This window comes from Vulpes lagopus, chromosome 4 (genome assembly GCF_018345385.1).
Source record: "Vulpes lagopus strain Blue_001 chromosome 4, ASM1834538v1, whole genome shotgun sequence".
In the NCBI taxonomy this organism is placed as follows: domain Eukaryota; kingdom Metazoa; phylum Chordata; class Mammalia; order Carnivora; family Canidae; genus Vulpes; species Vulpes lagopus.
The window spans coordinates 77,257,486-77,279,385 of NC_054827.1; the positions used below are offsets into that span (position 1 = coordinate 77,257,486).

General features: G+C 35.3%; 1 non-coding gene across 1 annotated transcript; it reads left to right on the forward strand.

The window, feature by feature from the left end:
• The first annotated feature begins 9,422 nt into the window (after positions 1–9,422).
• LOC121490276 lies at positions 9,423–9,584 on the forward strand. Its single transcript, XR_005987596.1, has one exon. It is a non-coding gene; the product is annotated as a U1 spliceosomal RNA (small nuclear RNA).
• Positions 9,585–21,900: the final 12,316 nt, after the last annotated feature.

A 21,900-nucleotide genomic window follows, 5' to 3' on the forward strand; every position in this document is an offset into this window, starting at 1 on the left:
AAAAACTTTCAACACCTCGACATTTCATAGTGAAACTTGCAAATTCCAAAGATAAAGAGAAAATCCTGAAAGGAGCAAAAGACAAGAGATTCTTAACTTATATGGGGAGAAATATCAGATTAACAGCAGACCTCTCCACAGAGACTGGCAGGCCAGAAAGGGCTGGCAGGATATAGTCAGGATGCTAAATGAGAAGAACATGCAGCAAAGAATGTTCTATCTAGCAAGGCTCTCATTCAGAATAGAAGGAGAGATAAAGAGCTTCCAAGATAGGCAGAAACTAAAAGAATATGTGACCACCAAAACAGCTCTGCAATAAATATTAAGGGGGACCTGTAAAAGAAAGGGGAAGCCCAAAGAAATAATCCACAAAAACAGGGACTGAATAGGTGTTACGATGACACTAAAGTCATATCTTTCAATAGTTACTATGAACGTGAATGGGCTAAATGATCCCATCAAAAGACTCTGGGTATCGGACTGGATAAAAAAGCCAGACCCATCTGTATGGTGTCTACAAGAGACTCATTTTAGATCTAAGGACACCTCCAGCCTGAAAATAAAAGGACCATTTACCATTCAAATGGTCCTCAAAAGAAAGCTGGGGTAGCAATCCTCATATCAGATAAATTAATGTTTATCCCAAAGACTGTAGTAAGAGATGAAGGGAGACACTATATCATACTTAAAGGGGCTATCCCACAAGAAGACCTAACAATCATGAATATGTATGCCCCTAATGTGGGAGCTGCCAAGTATATCAATCAATTAATAATCAAATTAAAGAGATACTTAGATAATAATACACTAATACTGGGAGACTTCAACACAGCACTTTCTGCAAATGACATATATTCTAATCACAACATCAACAAAGAAACAAAGACCTCATGATACACTGGACCAGATGGATTTAACAGATATTTACAGAACTTTACATCTAAACGCAACTGAAAACACATTCTTCTGAAGTGCATATGGAACTTTCTCTAGAATAGACCACATACTGGGTCACAAATCAGGTCTCAACTGATACCAAAAGATTGGGATTTTCCTCTGCATATTTTCAGACCACAATGCTTTGAAACTAGACCTCAATCACAAGAAGAAATTTGGAAGAAACTCAAAGACATAGAGGTTAAAGATCAACCTACTAAAAGATGAATGGGTCAACCAGGAAATTAGAGTAGAACTAAAAAGATTCAGGGAAACTAATGTAAGTGCATATACAACTGCTCAAAATCTTTGGGATACAGCACAAGCAGACCTAACAGGGAAATACATAACAATACAGGATGATAAAGATTTGAGCAGAACTCAATGAAATAGAGACCAGAAGAACTATAGAAGAAATCAACAAAACCAGGAGTTGGTTCTTTGAAAGAATTAATAAGATAAACCCCTAGCCACCCTTATTAAAAATAAAAGAGAAAAGACTCAATAAAATCATGAATGAAAGAGGAGAGATCACAATCAATACCAAGGAAATACAAATTATCTTAAAAACATATTAGAGCAACTATATGCCAACAAATTAGGCACTTTAGAAGAAATGGATGCATTTCTGGAAAACCACAAATTAACAAAACTGGAACAGGAAGAAATAGAAAACCTGAACAGGCCAATAACCAATGAGGAAATTGAAGCAGTCATCAAAAACCTTCCAAGACACAAAAGTCCAGGGCCAGATGGCTTCTCAGGGGAATTCTATCAAACATTTAAAGAAGAAATAATACCTACTCTACTAAAGCTGTTCTGCAGGACAGAAAGGGATGGAATACTTCCAAACTCATTTTATGAGGCCAGCATCACCCTGATTCCAAAACCAGACAAAGACCCCACCAAAAAGGAGAATTATAGACCAATATCCCTGATGAACACAGATGCAAAAATTCTCAACAAGATACTAGCCAATAGGATCCAACAGTACATTAAGAAGATTATTCACCATGACCAAGTGGGATTTATCCCTGGGATGTAAGGGTGGTCCAACGCTCGTAAAACAATCAACGTGATAGATCATATCAATAAGAGAAAAAACAAGAACATATTTCCTCTCAATAGATGCAGAGAAAGCATTTGACAAAATACAGCATCCATTCCTGATCAAAACTCTTCAGAGTGCAGGGATAGAGGGAACATTCCTCAACATCTTAAAAGCCATCTACGAAAAGCCCACAGCAAATATTATTCTCAATGGGAAAAACCTGAGAGCCTTTCCCCTGAGATCAGCAACAGGACAGGGATTTCTACTCTCACCACTGCTATTCAACATAGTCCTAGAAGTCCTAGCCTCAGCAATCAGGCAACAAAAAGAAATAAAAGGCACTCATATTGGCAAAGAAGTCAAACACTCCCTCTTTGCCGATGACATGATACTGTATATAGAACACCCAAAAGACTCCACCCCAAGATTGCTAGAACTCATACAGCAATTCTGCAGTGTGGCAGGATACAAAATAAATGCCCAGAAATCAGTGGCATTTCTATACACTAACAATGAGACTGAAGAAAGAGAAATTAAGGAGTCAATCCCATTTACAATTGCACCCAAAAGCATAAGATACCTAGGAATAAACCAAATCAAAGAGGTCAAGGATCTATACCCTAAAAACTACAGAACACTACCGAAAGAAATTGAGTAAGACACAAAGAGATGGAAAAATATTCCATGCTCATGGATTGGAAAAATAAATATTGTGAAAATGTCTATGCTACCCAGAGCAATTTACACGTTCAATGCAATCCCTATCGAAATACCATGGACTTTCTTCAGAGAGTTGGAACAAATAATCTTAAGATTTGTGTGCAATCAGAAAAGACCCCGAATAGCCAGGGGAATACTGAAAAAGAAAACGAGAGCCAGGGGCATCACAATGCTGGATTTCAGGTTGTACTACAAAGCTGTAATCATTAAGACAGTGTGTCACTGGCACAAAGACAGACACATAGATCTGTGGAACAGAATAGAGAACCCAGAAATGGGCCCTCAACTCTATGGTCAACTAATATTTGACAAAGCAGGAAAGACTATCCACTGGAAAAAGGGCAGTCTCTTCAATAAATGGTGTTGGAAAAATTGGACGGCCACGTGCAGAAGAATGAAATTAGACCATTCTACACCACACACAAAGATAAACTCAAAATGGATGAAAGATCTAAATGTGAGACAAGAATCCATCAAAATCCTAGAGGATAACACAGGCAACACCCTTTTTGACCTTGGCCACAGCAACTTCTTGCAAGATACATCTATGAAGGCAAAGGAAACAAAAGCAAAAATGAACTATTGGGAGTTAATCAGGATAAAAAGCTTCTGCACAGCAAAAGAAACAGTCAACAAAACTAAAAGACAACCTACAGAATGGGAGAAGAGATTTGCAAATGACCTATCAGATAAAGGGCTAGTATCCAAGATCTATAAAGAACTTATTAAACTCAACATCCAGGAAACAATCCCATCATGAAACGGGCAAAAAACAAAAACAGAAATTTCACCAAAGAAAACAGACATGGCCAACAAGCCCCATGAGAAATGCTCTGCATCACTTGCCATCAGGGAAATACAAATCCAAACCACAATGAGATACCACCTCATACCAGTGAGAATGGGGAAAATTAACAATTCAGGAAACAACAGATGTTGGAGAGGATGTGGAAAAAGGGGAACCCTCTTGCACTGTTGGTAGGAATATGAACTGGTGCAGCCACTCTGGAAAACAGTGTGGAGGTTCCTCAAAGAGTTAAAAATAAAGCTACCCTGCAACCCAGCAATTGCACTACTGGGGATTTACCCCAAAGATACAGATGCAGGGCAGCTGGTGTGGCTCAGTGGTTTAGCGCCATCTTCAGCCCAGGGCCTGATCCTGGAGACCCAGAATTGAGTCCTGTGTCGGGCTCCCTGCTTCTCCCTCTGCCTGTGTCTCTGTCTGTCTGTCTGTGTGTGTGTGTGTGTGTGTCTCTCATGAATAAATAAATAAAATCTTTTTTAAAAAAATATACAGCTGCAGTGAAACGCTGGGACACCTGCACCTCGATGTTTATAGCAGCAATGTCCACAATAGCCAAACTGTGGAAGAAGCCTTGATGTCCATCAACAGATGAATGGATTAAGAAGATGTAGCCTATATACACAATGGAATGTTACTCAGCCATCAGAGAAGATGCATACCCATTCTTTGCTCTGATGTGGATGGAAGTGGAGAGTATCATGCTGAGTGAAGTAAGTCAATGAGAGGACAATCATCACATGGTTTCACTCATATAGGGAATATAATAGAGAAAGGGATTATAAGGGAAAGGAGGGGAACTGAATGGGAAAAATTAGAGAGGGTGACAAAACATGAGAGACTCCTAACTCTGGGAAACAAACAAAGTGTAGTGGAAGGGGAGGTGGGTGGGGGTTGGAGTGGGGGTGACTGGCACTGAGGAGGGCACTTGATGGGATGAGCACTGCGTGTTATATGTTGGCAAATCTAACTTCAATAAAAAAAAAATACAGAAGTATTATTCCTGACTTTTAAATTAAACCATTCTCAGAATATCTGGGTGGCTCAGCAGTTGAGTGTCTTCCTTTGGCTCAGGGTGTGAACCCGGAGTCCCAGGATCGAGTCCCACATTGGGCTCCCTGCATGGAGCCTGCTTCTCCCTCTGCCTGTGTCTCTGCCTCTCTTGCTCTGTGTCTCTATTCTATTAAAAATGCATACACTTGACTCTGAAAAACCATAAAACATTGATGAACGATAATGAAGATAACACAAATATAAAGTATATTCCATGTTCATGGAATGAAAAAATTAATATTATTAAAATGTCTATGCCACCAAAAGTGATCCTCAGATTCAATGCCACCCCTGTCAAACTACCAATGACATTTTTCACAGAACTAGGAATAATAATACTAAAATCTGTATGGAACCAAATAACCCAAGCAATCTTGAGAAAGAAGAATGAAGCTGGAGGTATCTCAAACCATATTTCAAGGTATACTACAAAGCTGTAGTAATCAAAACAGCATGGTACTGGCACATGACACAGAGATCAATAGAACAGAATAGAGAGCTCAGAAACCCATACTTCCATGGTCAATTAATCTACAACAAAGGAGGCAAGAATATGCACTGGGAAAAAGACAGTCTCTTCAATAAATGGTGCTGAGAAAACTGGACAGCTATATGCAAAAGAATGAAGCTGAATCATTTTCTTACGCCATACAAAAAAAAAACAAACTCAAAATGGATTAAAGACCTAAATGTGAAATCTAAAACCATAAACCCCCTGAAAGAAAACACAGGCAGGAATTTATTTGGCACAGGCTGTAGAATCACTTTTCTAGATATATCTCCTCAGGCAAAAGAAACACAAACAAAAATAGGCTATTAGGATTACAGCAAAATAAAAAAAAAAAAATTAAAAAAAAATAAAAAATAAAAAATAAAAAAAAAAAAGGATTACAGCAAAATAAAAAGCTTTTGCACAGTGAAGAAAACAAACAAATCAACAACAACAAAAAAAAGGCAACCTATTGAATGAGAGAGATATTTGCAAATGATATATCCAATAGGAAGTTAAAATCCAAAATATATAAAGAACTCATTTATCACCCAATAATGATGATGATGATGATACTCTGATTAAAAATGGGCAAAGGAAAAAAAAAATGGGCAAAGGACAAAAAGACATTTTTTCCAAAGAAGACATAAAGATGGCAAATAAGCACATTAAAATATGTTCAACATCATTCATCATCCGGAAAATACAAATCAAAACCAGAATGATATACCACCTCATACCTGTCAGAATGGCTATAATAAAAAGACAAGAACAAGTGTAGGTGAAAATGTAAAGAAAACCTGCATGCACTGTTGTTAGCAATGTAAATTGATGCAGCCATTGTGGAGAACAGTATGGAGACTTTTCAAAAAATTTTAAAAGAAACATTATATGATCCAGTAATTAGACTACTGGGTATTTACCCAAAGAAAGCAGAAACACTAATTTGAAAGGATATATGCACCCCTATGTTCACTGAAACATTATTTACAAGGGCATCTGGGTGGCTCAGTCAATTAAATGTTCAATTCTTGATTTTGGCTCAGGTCATGATCTCAGAGTCATGAGATTAAGCCCTGGCTCAGGCTCCATGCCCTTGGGTTCTCCCTCTCCTTCTCCTTCCACCCCTCCCTTCTCACTCGAGCTCTCCTTCTCTCTTTCTAATAATAGTAAAAAAATATATATGTATGGACAACACAAGATGTGGTAGATATATAGATCTATACACACATACATACACACTAGAATATTAGCCCTAAAAGAATAAAATCTTCCATTTGCAACAACATGGATGGACCTAGAATACATTATGCTAAGTGAAATAAGTCAGAGAAAGACAAATACCCTATAATTTCACTTATATTAGAATCTAAAAAAGGAAAAAAAAACAGAACAAATGAATAAACAAACAGAAATCAGAAGAAGACCTATAAATTCATAAATAAAATGATGGTTTCCAAACAAGAAGGGGATATAGGATCAACAAAATGAGTGAAGGAGAGTGGAAGATAGAGGCTTCCTGTTATGTTATGGATAAGTCATGGGGATAAAAGGTACAGGATAGGAAATACAGTCGATGGTATTGTAACAACATCACAAGGTGACAGATGGTAGCTGTACTTGTGGTGCATCCAGCATAATGTACAGACTTGTGGAATTACTAGGCTGTATACCTGAAATTAATGTGACATTATGTGAACCACACTTTAACTTTTAAAAAATGTACATATCGGGGATCCCTGGGTGGCGCAGCGGTTTGGCGCCTGCCTTTGGCCCAGGGCGCGATCCTGGAGACCCGGGATCGAATCCCATATCAGGCTCCCGGTGCATGGAGCCTGCTTCTCCCTCTGCCTGTGTCTCTGCCTCTCTCTCTCTCTCTCTGTGACTATCATAAATAAATAAAAAAAAATTAAAAAAAAAAATGTACATATCTGTACACTCAGACATGCATATATGCACATAGAGTGTACATAAATGTTGCTATTGATTGTAATACTGGTTTCCTATTTAGCAAGGGAGAGTGCTTTTATTTTCTAATGCAAAATGCATTCATTAGGGTCTGATTTTAAACTGTAGTAAATACTGTAGACATCTACTAAATCACTGCATATTATTTTCTTATTTAACTTGTTGATGTAGTAGTATTATGTTAAATTTTTTTTGGATTTCAAAGAGTAAAAAAAAAATCTCCTTCTTGTTAACGGAGTAGTATTCTTTGGTATAGCAACAGAATTCAAATCCTTAGTACTGTGTATAATTTTCAATTAAACTTTATCAGTGAGAGTGAGTTTTTGGTTTTATCATTAAGTGGGATAAGGAAGCATTGATGCAGGGTAAGAAACTAGACACTTTAAGAAGTTAAAGAAATACAAGAAATTATCCCAAAAGGCAAACATCACACATAAGCATTCTTCCTAGGGGCATGTCCTATGAAAAAATGGCCTTATTATAGTTGTGTTAAATTTTAACAGAGGATGAATATAACCATCAGAAGTATTTTCAAGTAACCATCTCTAACTGCTGACAATAAGCAACAGGCAAATGAGCCCTTTATTTTATTTTATTTTATTTTATTTTATTTTATTTTATTTTTTATTTTATTGCTATGGTTTCTTTTTTTTTAATTTTTTAAAATTTTTTATTGGAGTTCAATTTGCCAACAAATAGCATAACACTCAGTGCTCATCCCATCAAGTGCCCCCTCAGTGCCCGTCACCCAGTCACCCCAACTCCCCGCCCACCTCCCTTTCCACTACCCTTTGTTCATTTCCCAGAGTTAGGTGTCTCTCATGTTTTGTCACCCTCACAGATATTTTCACTCATTTTCTCTCCTTTCCCTTTATTCCCTTTCACTAATTTTTATATTCCCCAAATGAATGAGATCATATAATGTTTGTCCTTTTCCAATTGATTTATTGGCAGTGAGCCCTTTAAAAGCAGAGTGCTCTTTTACTTGTTGTTTCAAATAAACAAAAGAATGCTTTTGTAATCTGGCATTTTATTTACAATTTTATTTTATTTTAATTCTTCTGCTTGGGGAACTACTTGAAGTAGCACATTCTTTATATAATAAATTATAGTTCTTATCTGCATAAAGACTGAATTATAGATTAATCTCTATTGGAAAACATAAAAAGAAACATATTCTGAATTTTCCTAAAATATGTGACCTGCCTCTGAACCCTTGCAAGTAAAGCACTCCTCATTTTGTCAATGTCTTAAACTCCTATTTCACCTTTGACACATGTTTTTAATATAAAATCATTCTTGATTCTAGCTGCCATCTTGCAGGGAGTGTTCCCCTCCTCACTCAACTATATGTTTCTGGTAGATGTAATGGAAATATATAGGTTTAAGAACTGAAGAAAAAACAACAGAAATTCAAATCTTAAATCTGTTACTTACTAACTATGGGAGACTGAATGATTCCCTGAAGAATTTCATTTTCTCTTTTGCTAACTGGCTACTGTCCCTTCCCTGACAGGGTCAGTTTGAGTCTTTTATGAAAGAATATGTGTTAAATCTCAACAAAATTAGTTCATCGTCACTATATTCTAATACTTTTAATGTTTGTATTTATATTCATCATAAAATTCTTCTCCTGTTATAATGTTTCGTCAGTCTACTTGAGGTCAAGGACTATGTTTTATTCATCCTTGTATCTCATGTTTGACTCAATGAGTCTGGGAAATCAATTACTGTGCTCCAACCTCTGGGAATCAGAAAGACCAGAAAGTGCTTGCCCAGTTAATTCTTAAAACTCGTTTATATATTTGTCAAGAGTGCCCCCTGTGGTGCTTGCACCTACTGTGTATTACTCCAAATACACAGGCATTAGTACCGCACTAAGTGCTTGTTGATAGCGCTTGCATGAAAATAAATTGATTCTGTTGCCTCATTCCACTTGGCAAAATGCATAATGGATATTTTCTATGACCTACTTATACAAAGTTTTTATTCCTGTGTGTCTGAGATCTATTTAATGTCACCGTTGGTCTGGACAGTGGCTCTCAACAATGTGACTTTGAGAAAGCTCCAGGAACCTCAACTCTCGGCAAATCCATGTGGAGCTGTGATACACAGGTGAAAAGTTAGAAATTGAGTCATTTCCTCTCTAGAAAATGGGGCACGTGGAGTACACTCCAGGGGCATGAATCCATACCAGGAGGATCACCCGCACAGTCCGGGCTGCTGCTGCTGCTTTGGAAGGTTTTTGCTCTGGGACAGTCCCAGGATTTCTAGGAAACATTTATGTCTTGGTCCCTCTGCTACTTCCAGTCTTTTGTCATTTTTCACAGCCACGAACAAAATGGCTCTACGACTTTGAAATCTCTAATAAGAGCTATGCCAGGTTAAAAGCATTTCCCTGAATACTTACATGGCAGGGGAGTTATGATCACAAAAGTGGTTTTCCCAAGGTAAGGCTCATCCACTGCACTCTGAATGTCTTGACCCCTGTGATTTCCCCCAAACGTGGGAAATTTGACTGCATGATTTGTGGTAGTAGGAGACTGCCATTATACTTCCCCCTGAAAAAGACAAAACAAAATGAGAAAGCATTTCCTTGAGGCAGATACAGACAAACAGTCCTTGGGCTTTATTTCAAAGTTGAGAAGATTAGGTTGAAAGGAAACCAATAATTGGGTATCGTAGGTAACGATTTATGCCAAATCATTAGAAGAAATCCACAATTTCCTCAGAGCACTAAACAGTCCCTCTCTGGATGAAGATGGCAATACTAGGAGAAGAGAAAGGGTAAGTAGTGACTCATGTAATGCTGATACTATTTTGACTTGTTACAGCTGTTAATACTAGTGTTTCTAATGGATAATCAAAGCATCAAGACATTAAAACACATTAATAATTGTAAAAAAAAATGGAACTCTGCTTCTGTAATTTTCTGCCTGCTTTAGAGTCAATCTGTTGTTATCCATATCACTTAAACTATCTCTGTTTGTTTTGTCCACAACCTGCAGCAACCATACCATGGTTTTATCCCACAGATAACAATCCTTCTAAATGACCAGAAGCTATATGGCATTAAGATCATACAAATCCACTATAAAAGGGTCAATATATTTTCTCTCCCTCTGTCTTTCTGTCTCTCTGTCTTTCTGTCTCTCTCTCTCACACACACACAGGCGTGCATTCCTTCACATATACTCATATTTTTCCTTCTTTCTTCTTAGGAAAAAATGATAGGTATTAAACAAGGATTAACCTACATTTTTTAAAAGGGCAATGGAAATCTATTTGCAAGTCTGACGTGCATTTTCATTATACCTAGAATTCTTTACACTATTTCCAAGAGGATATTGTCCCAAGAGCACATTCTGCAAAAGCATGGAATTTTTATTATTCTTTTTAAAATATTCTATCAAATAATTTTCTGTCAAATTATGTTAAATGTTTTATTTATAAATATTACTTTATAGCATAATTGTTTAGTAAGTACCCCATCTAGCATTCCACTATGTAAAGGAAATAATGATTTTACTTACCAAAATTAATGCTAACCAAATTAATTATGTAGTCCCTAATTATGCTTTAAAATATTGGTATCAATCCCTGCTAGAAAATACAAAGACATTTTCTGCTTTTCCTCAATTCATCAGTTAATGTTAAGTAAGTGTCAGTAATATATTTCTTTGGCTTTCAAATAAGTAGCCACCTACTCAGTGCACTAGCTGGGGAGAAATCATTTAAAACTCTTGTGAGGCTGAAGTAGAAAACTGTAAAAATCAGCATAGATCTTCTTAAAATGGAAAATACGAATTCAATTTACAAAGTAGGAACTCACAAATTGGCAAGAATGTCTATCATAAGTCATCTATCACAAATTAATCAGGACCAACCAGATGCTGTCTTCAATAGTATGGAATAATGGGAAGAATTTAATCATTTTCCTACAACAATTATATAATTAATTGCCTCTCCTGACCTTTCAGTTGTTAGACCCTCATTGATGAAATCTTCCTAAAATAATCCCAATAAAAATTATATTTATGTAGGGAGCTCTGAAAAGGATCCCAATAGTCACAGCTGAAACCATCTGAGGAAAAATAAATAAATAACAATATTAGGTTTTAACAAAGACTAAGACAATTATCCATGAGTTGGTATTGATTTTATTTTTTTTAATTTCATACTTAGAATTTTTATGCAATAGTATTGACTTTTTCTCTTCATATACAGTTCAGCACATTTTAACATATGTATGGATTTGTTTAACCACTACCACCGAGATACACAGAAGTTCCAGGATACCACAGAACTCTCTCGTGTTATCCTTTATGCTCAATTCCTTTCCTGACCCTACATTTGTCAGTCACTCACCTGTTCTATATATTTTTTTTTCTTTTCAAATGTCATACAAAAGGAACCATATGGTATATAACCTTCTAAAACTGGCTTTTCTCGCTCTGCCTAATACCTTGCATATATGAGCAGTTTGCTCTTTTTTGTGGCTGATTAGTATCCCATTGTATAGATATGTACAGTTCATTTATCCATTCACCCACTGAAGGATATTTGGGTTCATTCCAAATTTGTTTTGTTTCATTTTTGCAAATATGACTACAACTGTTATAAACATTTTTGTATAGATACTTGTTTAAACACTGGTTTTCAATTCTCAAGGCTAAATACCCAGGAGTGGGATTGCTGGGTCATATGCTAAGTCTGTGTTTAACTTTATAAAAAAAACTGTGAAAATGTTTTCAGAGTGACTGGCTAGGCCATTTTGCATTCCCACCAATAATTTATGATCTCCACTTTGCGTGCTTGCCAGCCCTTAATATAGTATTTCTGTTTTAATGTAGTCATTCTAATACATGTGTGTAGTGGTATCTTACCATGATTTTAACCTGCATTTCCCTAAAGGCTAACCAGGTCGCACATATTCTTGTGCATCTTTTGGCCTGTTCAATTCCGTTGACCAATTTTAAATGCACTGTTTCTCTGATTATTGAATTTTGAGAGTTCTTAAGGTATTCTTAAAATATTTCATTTGTGGGATATGTAATTTGCAAATATTTTTACACAGTCTATAGTTTGTTTTCATTTTCTTAAAGTCTCTTTCTCAGAGACAGTTTTTAAATTTTGATAGAAAAATAAATAAATAAATTTTGATAGAGGGTAATTTATCTTTTTCTTTTATGTATCATGCTTTCAGTGTCATATTTAAGACTTTGTCTACCACCTGGCCACATAGATTTTCTCTTACATTTTCCTCTAAAAGTTTTATAGTTTTATGTTTTATATTTAGAGCTATGTTCCACTTTGAGTGAATTTTTGTATGTGAAGTGTGAGGTTTAGGCTAAAGTTCATTTTTTTTTCTTCTGTTCCTTGCATCCAATGTCTTACTCTCTTGATCACTGTAGCTTTATATTGTTGGGGTTTTTTAATATTTTATTTATTTATCTGACAGAGAGAGAGCATAAGTAGGCAGAGAAGCAGGCAGAGGGGGAGGGAGAAGCAAGTAATAGGATTCCTCCAAGTATATTTTTCTTATCAGACTGATATAAAAAATATATAATAAATATTTGAATAAGTATATGCAGAAGAAATACATTTTTCTTATGGTAGAACTGGAAATAATATAGTAGTAATGAGAAAAAAATCATAAAATCACCACTAGATCACCACAGTAATAACTTCAATAGGCAATATCTGCTGATGAATACGAATATTTTCAGTTGGCAAAACCTTAAGAAGAAACAGGATAGTCACATGGCCTCTAGGTATCTTCTCAAAATTATATGTGTTACTAAAATTTATTTTATTTTTTTTTATTTATAAATGGGAGGCAGAGACATAGAGAGAGGGAGAAGCAAGCTCCCTGTGGGGAACTTGATTCAGGACTTGATCCCAGGACCCCAGGATCACGACCTGAGCCAAAGGCAGATGCTCAACCACTAAGCCACCCAGGTGCCCCACTAAAATGGTTTTAACACATATTTTCAAATTCTTTGATACTCCTCCCTGACGGAGGTGGAGCTTAATTCTCCTCCTCTGGAGTGTGAGCTAGATTTAATGACTCACTTATAACAAATAGAATATGCAAAGGTAAAAATCGTAATTATATGCTGGAGAAACCTGGCAGACAGCACTTTAACCAAGTGATCATGGTTAACATCATCAGTAATAAATCATGCTGATATTGGGTGCTTCGAGATGTTGCAGTGAAAAGGACACATCGCGTCTGTGGTATACTTTCCAATAATGCATAACCTCAATCTAATCATGAGAAAACATCAGACAAACCCAATGGCTATAAAATACAGACCAGTACTCCTCAAAAGTGTCAAGGTCATGGAGGAAAAGAAAAGACTGAGGGATTGCTGCAACCTGGACAGGACTGTAGAGACATGAAGACTAATACAGCATGATATTCTGCACTAACTCCAGGGAATGTGAAACCAGCGAAAGAAAATGGAAAAAACACATAAAGTCTATACTTTGGGTAATACTATTGTATCAATGTTACTTTCTCAGTTTTGCTAAATATACCATGATTATGTAAGTTGCTAAGATTTGGGGATTTGTGAAGGGTGTAATGAAGCCTCAGGACTAGTAGCGAATAGGAAGTCCACGCTGAATATACGCTCTGCTGTTAGAAACTGTACTGTATACTCTTGGAAGGCTATCTGGTTTTTTTTGCTGATATTTTCTCAGTCTTTCTTTCCTTTGATAAAAATACTTTCAGGGAACCTCTCTTCCCTGCTCTCAGTTCATTGGGTTTTGGATGGGGCTGTGTTAGGGTAGGTGTAGAGTTCAAGACTGGACCTTCAAAGTATCCCAAAAGCCTGGCACTAGTAATGGATTCCAGTTTGAATACTTTGTTTTTGATGGCTCAATCAGGGCTAATGCTGGGACAGCTTTTGAGTGCCTGGAAAACAACTATCTCTCATTGCACTGAACTGTTTTAATTTATATAATCTTAATCACGGAGCTCTTGGAACCCCCAAGATGGAGATGAAATCTACACAAAGGAAAGTAGAGCCAAGAGATGAGGAGAATGAGAAAGAAAAATACTCGATCCTGATGACATTATTTAAGGTACTTGATTTAGTTATGTCTAATGACTGTTATTCTGGAAAACTGAACCCAGATTTTTCCTTTTTTTCTTTGAGACACTAAAGTCTTTAATCCATATCTTGTAATTTGGGGTGGGTGAATAATTAGGAGAGAGCCCAAGACACATACCCTGGTAAAAGACAATGCTACCAATCAATGCTATAAAATTATTAAATGACTATGTGTAATATTCAATAACTAGAGAGAATATATTGAATAGCATCTAGAAATAAGCCCGAAAAGACTTGGGGAGTTCAAAATCAAGAATTTTAACAATCGCTATAGGATATATAGACAAACTTTGTTTATATTTCTAGAGCTAAGTTAAAGAAGAAGCTACAGAAATAGAGGACTGTATAGAAGTAAGGCTTCAAGCAAATAAACCCATGCCTCTGTACTTGTACGTCTACCTATCTACTCAGTAGAAACTTTATGGATTAAGAAAAGTGTGTATATCCCATCTGCCTTCTTGTGCAATCTATGCCTTCAGTTCCATATGATTCCCCCAGTTGATCTACAATATTTTGCTGAGTGTATAACTCACAATTTAAAGTGTAAAAAGAATGGACCGATTCCATTCTTATTCAATTTTATGGCATACTCAAAAGGAAAACCGTCCTTTTGAGAAAAGATCTCCAAATGGAGGATATAGTATTACCAGGCCTTTGAAAACCATTATTGTGTATAAGATTACATACATAGCATGCAGGTGACTTGATTTTATAATCAATAATGATTGGATTTCTTTTAAAGAAATCATTTTAGCACATCTTAAATTTCCTACTCTTGACAAAACCCTTCCCCCTCCCATGTTATTTACCCAAATGGTTCACAAATTAAGTTGCATAAAACTCTACATGGAAGATTTACAAGGGCACAATAAGAGAACTGGCAGGTGTTCTTCCATTCACTCTTTGAGCAGGAAGGGCATGTGGAAATGGCACTGGTTTGAATGACATTTGAAGTAATGGCCTGCCATTCTGCTGGCACTTTTAGTGTTAAGCAAGTGATCTGCAAAGTAAAGTGGATTCACAGTTAGAGTCAGCACCAGTGCACAGGTCGCCCGTAAAAATAGAAGATTCCATTATTCTTCAGGCTCCCTAGAGGGAGCAAGGTCTCTAGCATCATTACCAGGACTAAATCTGACTTTTCTACCTCCCCTAATTTCCTCCTAGTAATTATAGGTCAAGCACTCTTTTGTAAATTATAAAACCTTTGTTCTTATCAAAAATGAATAGCTGAGGAAAAAATTATAAAAAGAGTCCAAGGAAAAAAATTTCAATTAGAAAACCAAGCTAATTTGGTATGACCAAAGACTGTCAGGCATTCTGACAGTGCTCTATTATGCAGTCATTTGGGCTCTTTCAAATTAGTTATGTTAATGTCCTGTGAGTGAATGTAACACTTGGATGGGACAAGATTTCTGCAATTAATTTCTGCAGTCAGTGGAGAGACAAGCAAATTTATTTTCCCCCTCTCTGGGAATTGGTAGTGGAGGGTGTGAGGTAGCAAAAGTGCATTTAGGAACAGAGTACAAGCTAAACACAAGCCCTAAATAAAGCAGAAACAATGGGAGCCAATGCCTCCTCATTCATTCAATTGACAATGTTTTGCAGCTTAAACCTGTTTTATTAATTATGTTTGACATTTCCTTAATTAGTTTCATTTACACCAAATCAATCCCTACTGCTGTATGGCATCATTTATCATTTTGAAAAATTTGCATACTGAGTGCTGACTTTTCCTACTTAATTATACATTAAAAGTGTCAAGCGCACTTGCTGCCTGGCATTATCTGCAGCAGAAAGGTTTGTGGCTGGACGGTGATGGTATTAATCATTAAGAGCCCCCAAGTACTGCTGGGTAATATCTGGGGAGTAGAGTGACTCTCATTTTAACGCTAGAGAGCAGAAGTGCTTTTGTAAAATGACCCAGAGCAAAAACAAAATAAATGACCTAAAACATCCGGTGTACTGTAATGTTTTGCTCTTTCAATAAAAATATGCTTTGGTGAGAAGGCTTATTATTAACTATTCGTTTTCTGTAAATTTAAACACTATGAATCCAATAGGAGTGCATTTGTGACCTCTGCTTTGACTTGAAAACAAGATATTTTGGTTGAAAATACAATGGTGGCTTGGTAGCATACATTCCAATATATGCCAACTCAAATGTGTTACTTTACAAATGAAAGCTAGAAAATATAGTATACCATTAATACAGTGATGGATGTTGCTCATTTCTTTCCTACTTATAACTTTCAGTGAATAAGCAACTATTTTTCATTGAACGAGGAGCACAACTGAACATAGAATATGGCTAAAAATCTAATATCCTAACAGAACTTCATTTGTATAGCCTAACAGGTTTCAATATTATGGAATTTTCAGTGATGAAAAAATTGTAAGACTGTACAGTTTTTAAACACAAAGCTATTGTGAGCTATAGCAATGAAAGAGTTAACAAGAACCTGTTTGTAAATTGTGTATCAACTATGCCTTCCTTCATGTCAGAACCCAAAGTTAGTGCATTTAATATTCAAATTCATTTTCAAATGCTTGCCCATTAACATAATATATGCCACTTTGCAAGCCTGGTCAGAGAAATCTGTAACTAAATAATTTTCAAGTTTCCTTCATATCAGATGCATTATATGCAGTGTGAAATTATTTCCCCACTCTATCCCTTTGCTGAACAGCAGAAAACCAACACACAATATAGTAGATATTACTGCAAGTGCATTACATTCTTTAGGAGCTACTATATATGCAGGAAAGTTTATAATTGCTAATTTCAAGTGAGCATTTAATTGCATAGCTTGTGTATAATTGTAAGGTTAATATGCAATTGCAATACCGCATTACTTAAAACTTTAAAAAGAAGAATGTATATGGCACCAATGTATTTATGCAAATATTATAAATAACTCATTTATGTTTTCAGTTAAATATGCCGTGTTTTTTAATGATACCATCATTAAATATACGTGCTTTGTCTCACATGAAAAACACTCAAGAATGGGAACTATATATCTAGTTTAAATATCTAAGTTAACACCACAATGATCCAAGTAGGTAGTGACAATCCAGTTAAATTTTTTAAATGATGTTGAAACCAGTAGTACAGCTTCTATATACCTTGTATCTTTCAAATTTTATATCTTTAAATCTTTACTTAAATCCTTTCTTGCCCTTTCAAGCCATGGTCCTTCATTCTAGTTACAAATTGTAAAAGGGCAAGTAGCTTTTCTCATCATGAAAGAATAAAAAAATATCTTAAATAATCATGGTGATCATGATAATAAGAGCATATTTTAATGCTTATTATGTCCCAGGCACTGTGCTAAATGTCTTATATTTATTATCTTTATCCTCAAATAATCTGATTAGGCAGAGAGATGATTACGCCACCAAGGCTAACAATTTTAAGGAGCCAGTCTAAGGTCACAGATTTAAGTGGCAAAGTTCAATGTCACAAAAGTATTTTGCTTACATAGGTTCATAATATTCCGCAAACTTCTAGAGGTATGTGTGCAGTGGCAAAAAGGAAATCAGCTTTTTAAATCTGACTGGTATGCTTAAATCCAAGTCTATCACGTATTAATTATATGTCTTTCAACAATTACTTACATTTTCTGGGCTCTTTTCTGATCTATAAATTGGGATCATATGTTTGTTGGAAGAAGTAAGAATTTGTCACACTACAATACTTAAGTACTAAAGGTGACCTCTCTTGCCCCTGTTAGATGTAAAACACCTGTTTACATCTGTCCCTCCAAAGAAACAAGTCCTTCTTTGTCAACTTTGTTCACCATGCTTTCCCAAGCACCTAGAACAAAGTCAGGCACATTGTAAAAATTCACGATTCTCTGAAAATTGTCTGAGAGAATTGTTTTATAATGTTGAGTACTGAAATTGATCCCCTCTCATCTCAGATCATCTTCCTCCCCTCTAGGCCTCACTACCTACCTAGAATTTGTTTGGGAAAAATAGTCTCTGCCTTTTCTCCTCCACTTCTCCACTGCGATCTGAATTCTATACCCAGAGCCAGGGCACTTCTCATGCTCATTCACCTGTCAACTTGCTTAGTGGAAACTAGGGTGACAGCAGAGGCTAATTTTTATTCATAGTCTAATCAAGGCTAACAAAGAGTTAAACCCAGAGGAAAAAAATCAAGACTTGACTGTGATTCTTTACAAACAGCACATTCTATATGATATAGCTATGTAACAGTTTTAGCATAACAGTCGATAGCCTGATCCAAAGTCAAAGACAAAATTTACCCAGAGTATTTAATATTTTCCAACATTTTGGAGGATATTTGGTATTGTAAACCTTAAGAATGTAGAAGTAGATTTTTCTTGGCATTGGTTCTTATTACATATTTTTAAAAGAAAAGATCTTCAATGTGTGAACTGAAATTCAAATAATCACACTTTGAAATAAACATATGCATGCGTGAGTCACATAAAGTTAGTTTATATATACACCCCACAAGGCTTACTTGCTTCATTATATACAGTAACTCCAAACACATGTGGCCTTTCAAGAATACACACACAGACACACACACAGACACACACACACACACACACACTATATGTTCTACAGTTCAGAAACTCTCTACTTGTTCAAAAATTAGCAAAACTCATTTACTTGGCTCTTACAGGATTCATTAACCTTTGTCTTCTTTTAAGAAACCAGGAACTATTCTAAAACTGACATTGTCATTAAAAACCAATAGGAAGTTACCATTTTTAAATTAAAGTCATTAGATAAGTTTTCAAGAGTTAAAAAAAGATTAGAAAAAAATTCAAATGAGAAAAATAATTTTGCTTTGGGTGTAAAAAGGCCCCAAGAGGAATTCCTCAAGTTTTGTTGGAAAGTACTCTTTTGTGATCAGAATATCTATATTTCAACCCACAGTATTTTTAAGGATTTAACTCTTTCATTATTCAAAATGAAACAACTGAAATAACAATTTTATGATCACCATGTTACACAATAAGTAAAAAAATCACACAATATGCTAAAAATATTTTCCTGTGACAAAGTTCTAAGAACTACATTAATATTTCATAATTCACTAATATTACATTAATTCATAATTATATATTGGTATAGTAATTGTACTTACACTATCATCATGGAAATAGTAATATTCCTCTAACCTTTTTTTTCAGAACATCATTTTTTAGGTAGTAAAATAAACCCACCATATAATTCTTCATATCAGAGCCAACATACATATTTTTCTATTGTCCAAATGGTTTCATATATATTCTAGCACTTTAATCTAAACCAAAATATATAACTTCCCACTGAGAAAAATGGCCTATGTAGATGAGGGGTACCTAAGCCTAAGATTATAACTGGTAGTTGTGGAAATTTTAAAGAACATGAAGTTATAGCCACCATTCTCTAACACACTAACCTTGGTAATACTTGGACATGACTTTGGAAAGTAATTTCTACTACTTCTCTTTCATATTAACCAAAAAAAATCATTATAATAATGATTCCACCATTAATTCCTTATATTTCTTTCACACTACCCTGTCTTACTTCTTGTTATCTTCCTTTAATATCCCCATAATAATTCTTTCAAAGAAAACTTCCTCTCTCTAGGCAATTCCGCTCTATTCCTATTTATTTATTTACTATCAGACATTTTTTGAAATACTACTCATTCCACAACTTATCTCAGAAACACCCCAACTTTACATTTCATTTACCAGCTCTTTTTCTTTTAAAGATTTAATTTGTTTGTTTGAGAGAGAGAAAGAGAGAGAGAGAGAGAGCAAGCATGAGCAGCAGGATTGGGTAGAGGGAGAGGGAGCTTGACATGAAGCTCAATCACACTTAACTGACTGACCCACCCAGCCACCCCAGTTGGCAGTTGTTTCATATACAAGTCAAGTAAAACTACTCTTCCTTAAATATCTTCTGTGTTTCCCTTATCTCTGAGGTTTTTAATAGACCTTTCCTCCACCTTGGAATACTCTGCCATTTGCCAAATTTGCCAAGTTTTACTAATTGTGTTTTCCTCAATTGAAAATGATATCTCCTCTTTCTGGTTTCCTGTAGTATTGCCAAAACATAGAACAGTATTTCTAAGTTACCTTAGGTATTGTTTTTATCATTTATTGTTTGTATATATTCTTTCCCAAACTACATTTTAGTTTCTTGGAAGGGGATACTATATTTTTTTTTCTTGGTATATACAGAAATTTCATACCCACTGTCACTGATATTATTTCCCTGTATCTTCATCTACACTGTGAGTTCCTTAAGAGATAGTACAATGCTTAGAAAATTTCCTGGTTCACCATCAACATTTAAGAAATTCTGTTTGAATATTAAAAAAAAACAAAACTTCTCTTTTGATCTATTATTTTTCACAAGAACAGATAACATTATTATGCATATACAGAGAAAAATAAATAAAGCAGACGATTATAAAATATTTAATCCTTCAAAGAACTTGCCATTTCAGTAAATCCTTAAGGAATTTCATCTGGAATTCAAGCAATACATTATAAATTAATTTTTATGTAATTAAATATGTAATTTTAATATTCTAAAAGTGGAATACACCTGCATTCAATCTTTTAAAGATTAAATATCTTTAGTCACAAAAGAAAACATGGAATGACTTTTTTCAGGGGAGTTGACTTAGAATGTTTATGACTATTTACTGTCTTAACAGTGAGAGACCAAGTTAGACATTTCTGAATAAAATATTTTCAAAAGATACAACAGAAATAAAGAGCAAAACCTCACAATTGAGAAGCTTTTGAAATACTTAAATATCAAACTGTGGACACAAATAGCTTAAATATTAATAATTACAGATTATTTGGTACAGTTCAGTCTATTTTAAATTCCTGAGTGTGCAAAAGGCAGATGTAAGCACTTGGCAGCAAACTTTGTCTCCAGAGGTAAGAGTAACCTGAGACTTTGCTATCATTACAAGGCTTTGGCAAAATAATGCTTTATTGGACAAATAAGGAGCAGTCTCACATTACCCAAAACATTAAAACTAAAAATGAGAATAACGAAAACATTATTTTCCAAAGTTATTTTTTTCTTTTTGCCTGAGTATATGGCTTATTTAAAATTTAACATTATAAAATCAAAAGTATAAGACAGCTTTTTTTATTCAAGAGAATAAATGTTCTTTCTTCTCTAAATTTGACATATGAAAAGAGTGAGAAAAAGAGAAAGAAAAGAAAGAGAAAAAGAGTATCAATGAATGTTTAATTATACTTAATTAAAAAGTTGTCATTGGCATGAGGAATATTACGCCACAAGTTACAAATAAAAAAATTAAGGTAAAACATTAAAGTTAACTTTTCAATTGGGAATTCAGGCTTTTTTTAAGGGTGCATTCGTAAGTTGTTTTCTTTTTAATTCCAAAACCATTCCTGCCTCTTAGTCGGGATTCATTTGTTTGCAGATAAAAGAAAATCCAACTCACTGGCTTGAACAGGGAAGAGTAGGTATCAATTTACCAATTTACATAACTAAAAACTCCTGGGGAACCTAGATGACCCAGTTGGCTAAGCATCAAGCATAGGTCTCTTGGTTTTGGCTCAGGTCATGATTTCAGGGCTGTGAGACTGAGCCCCACATGGGGCTCCATACTCAGCCTGAAGTCTGCTTACGATTCTCTCTCTCTCCTTCTTTCTCTGCTCCTCTCCACACACCCCCCACCCCAAACAAACAAATTAATCTTTAAAGAGAAGTTCCATAACTAAGAGCATCCTCA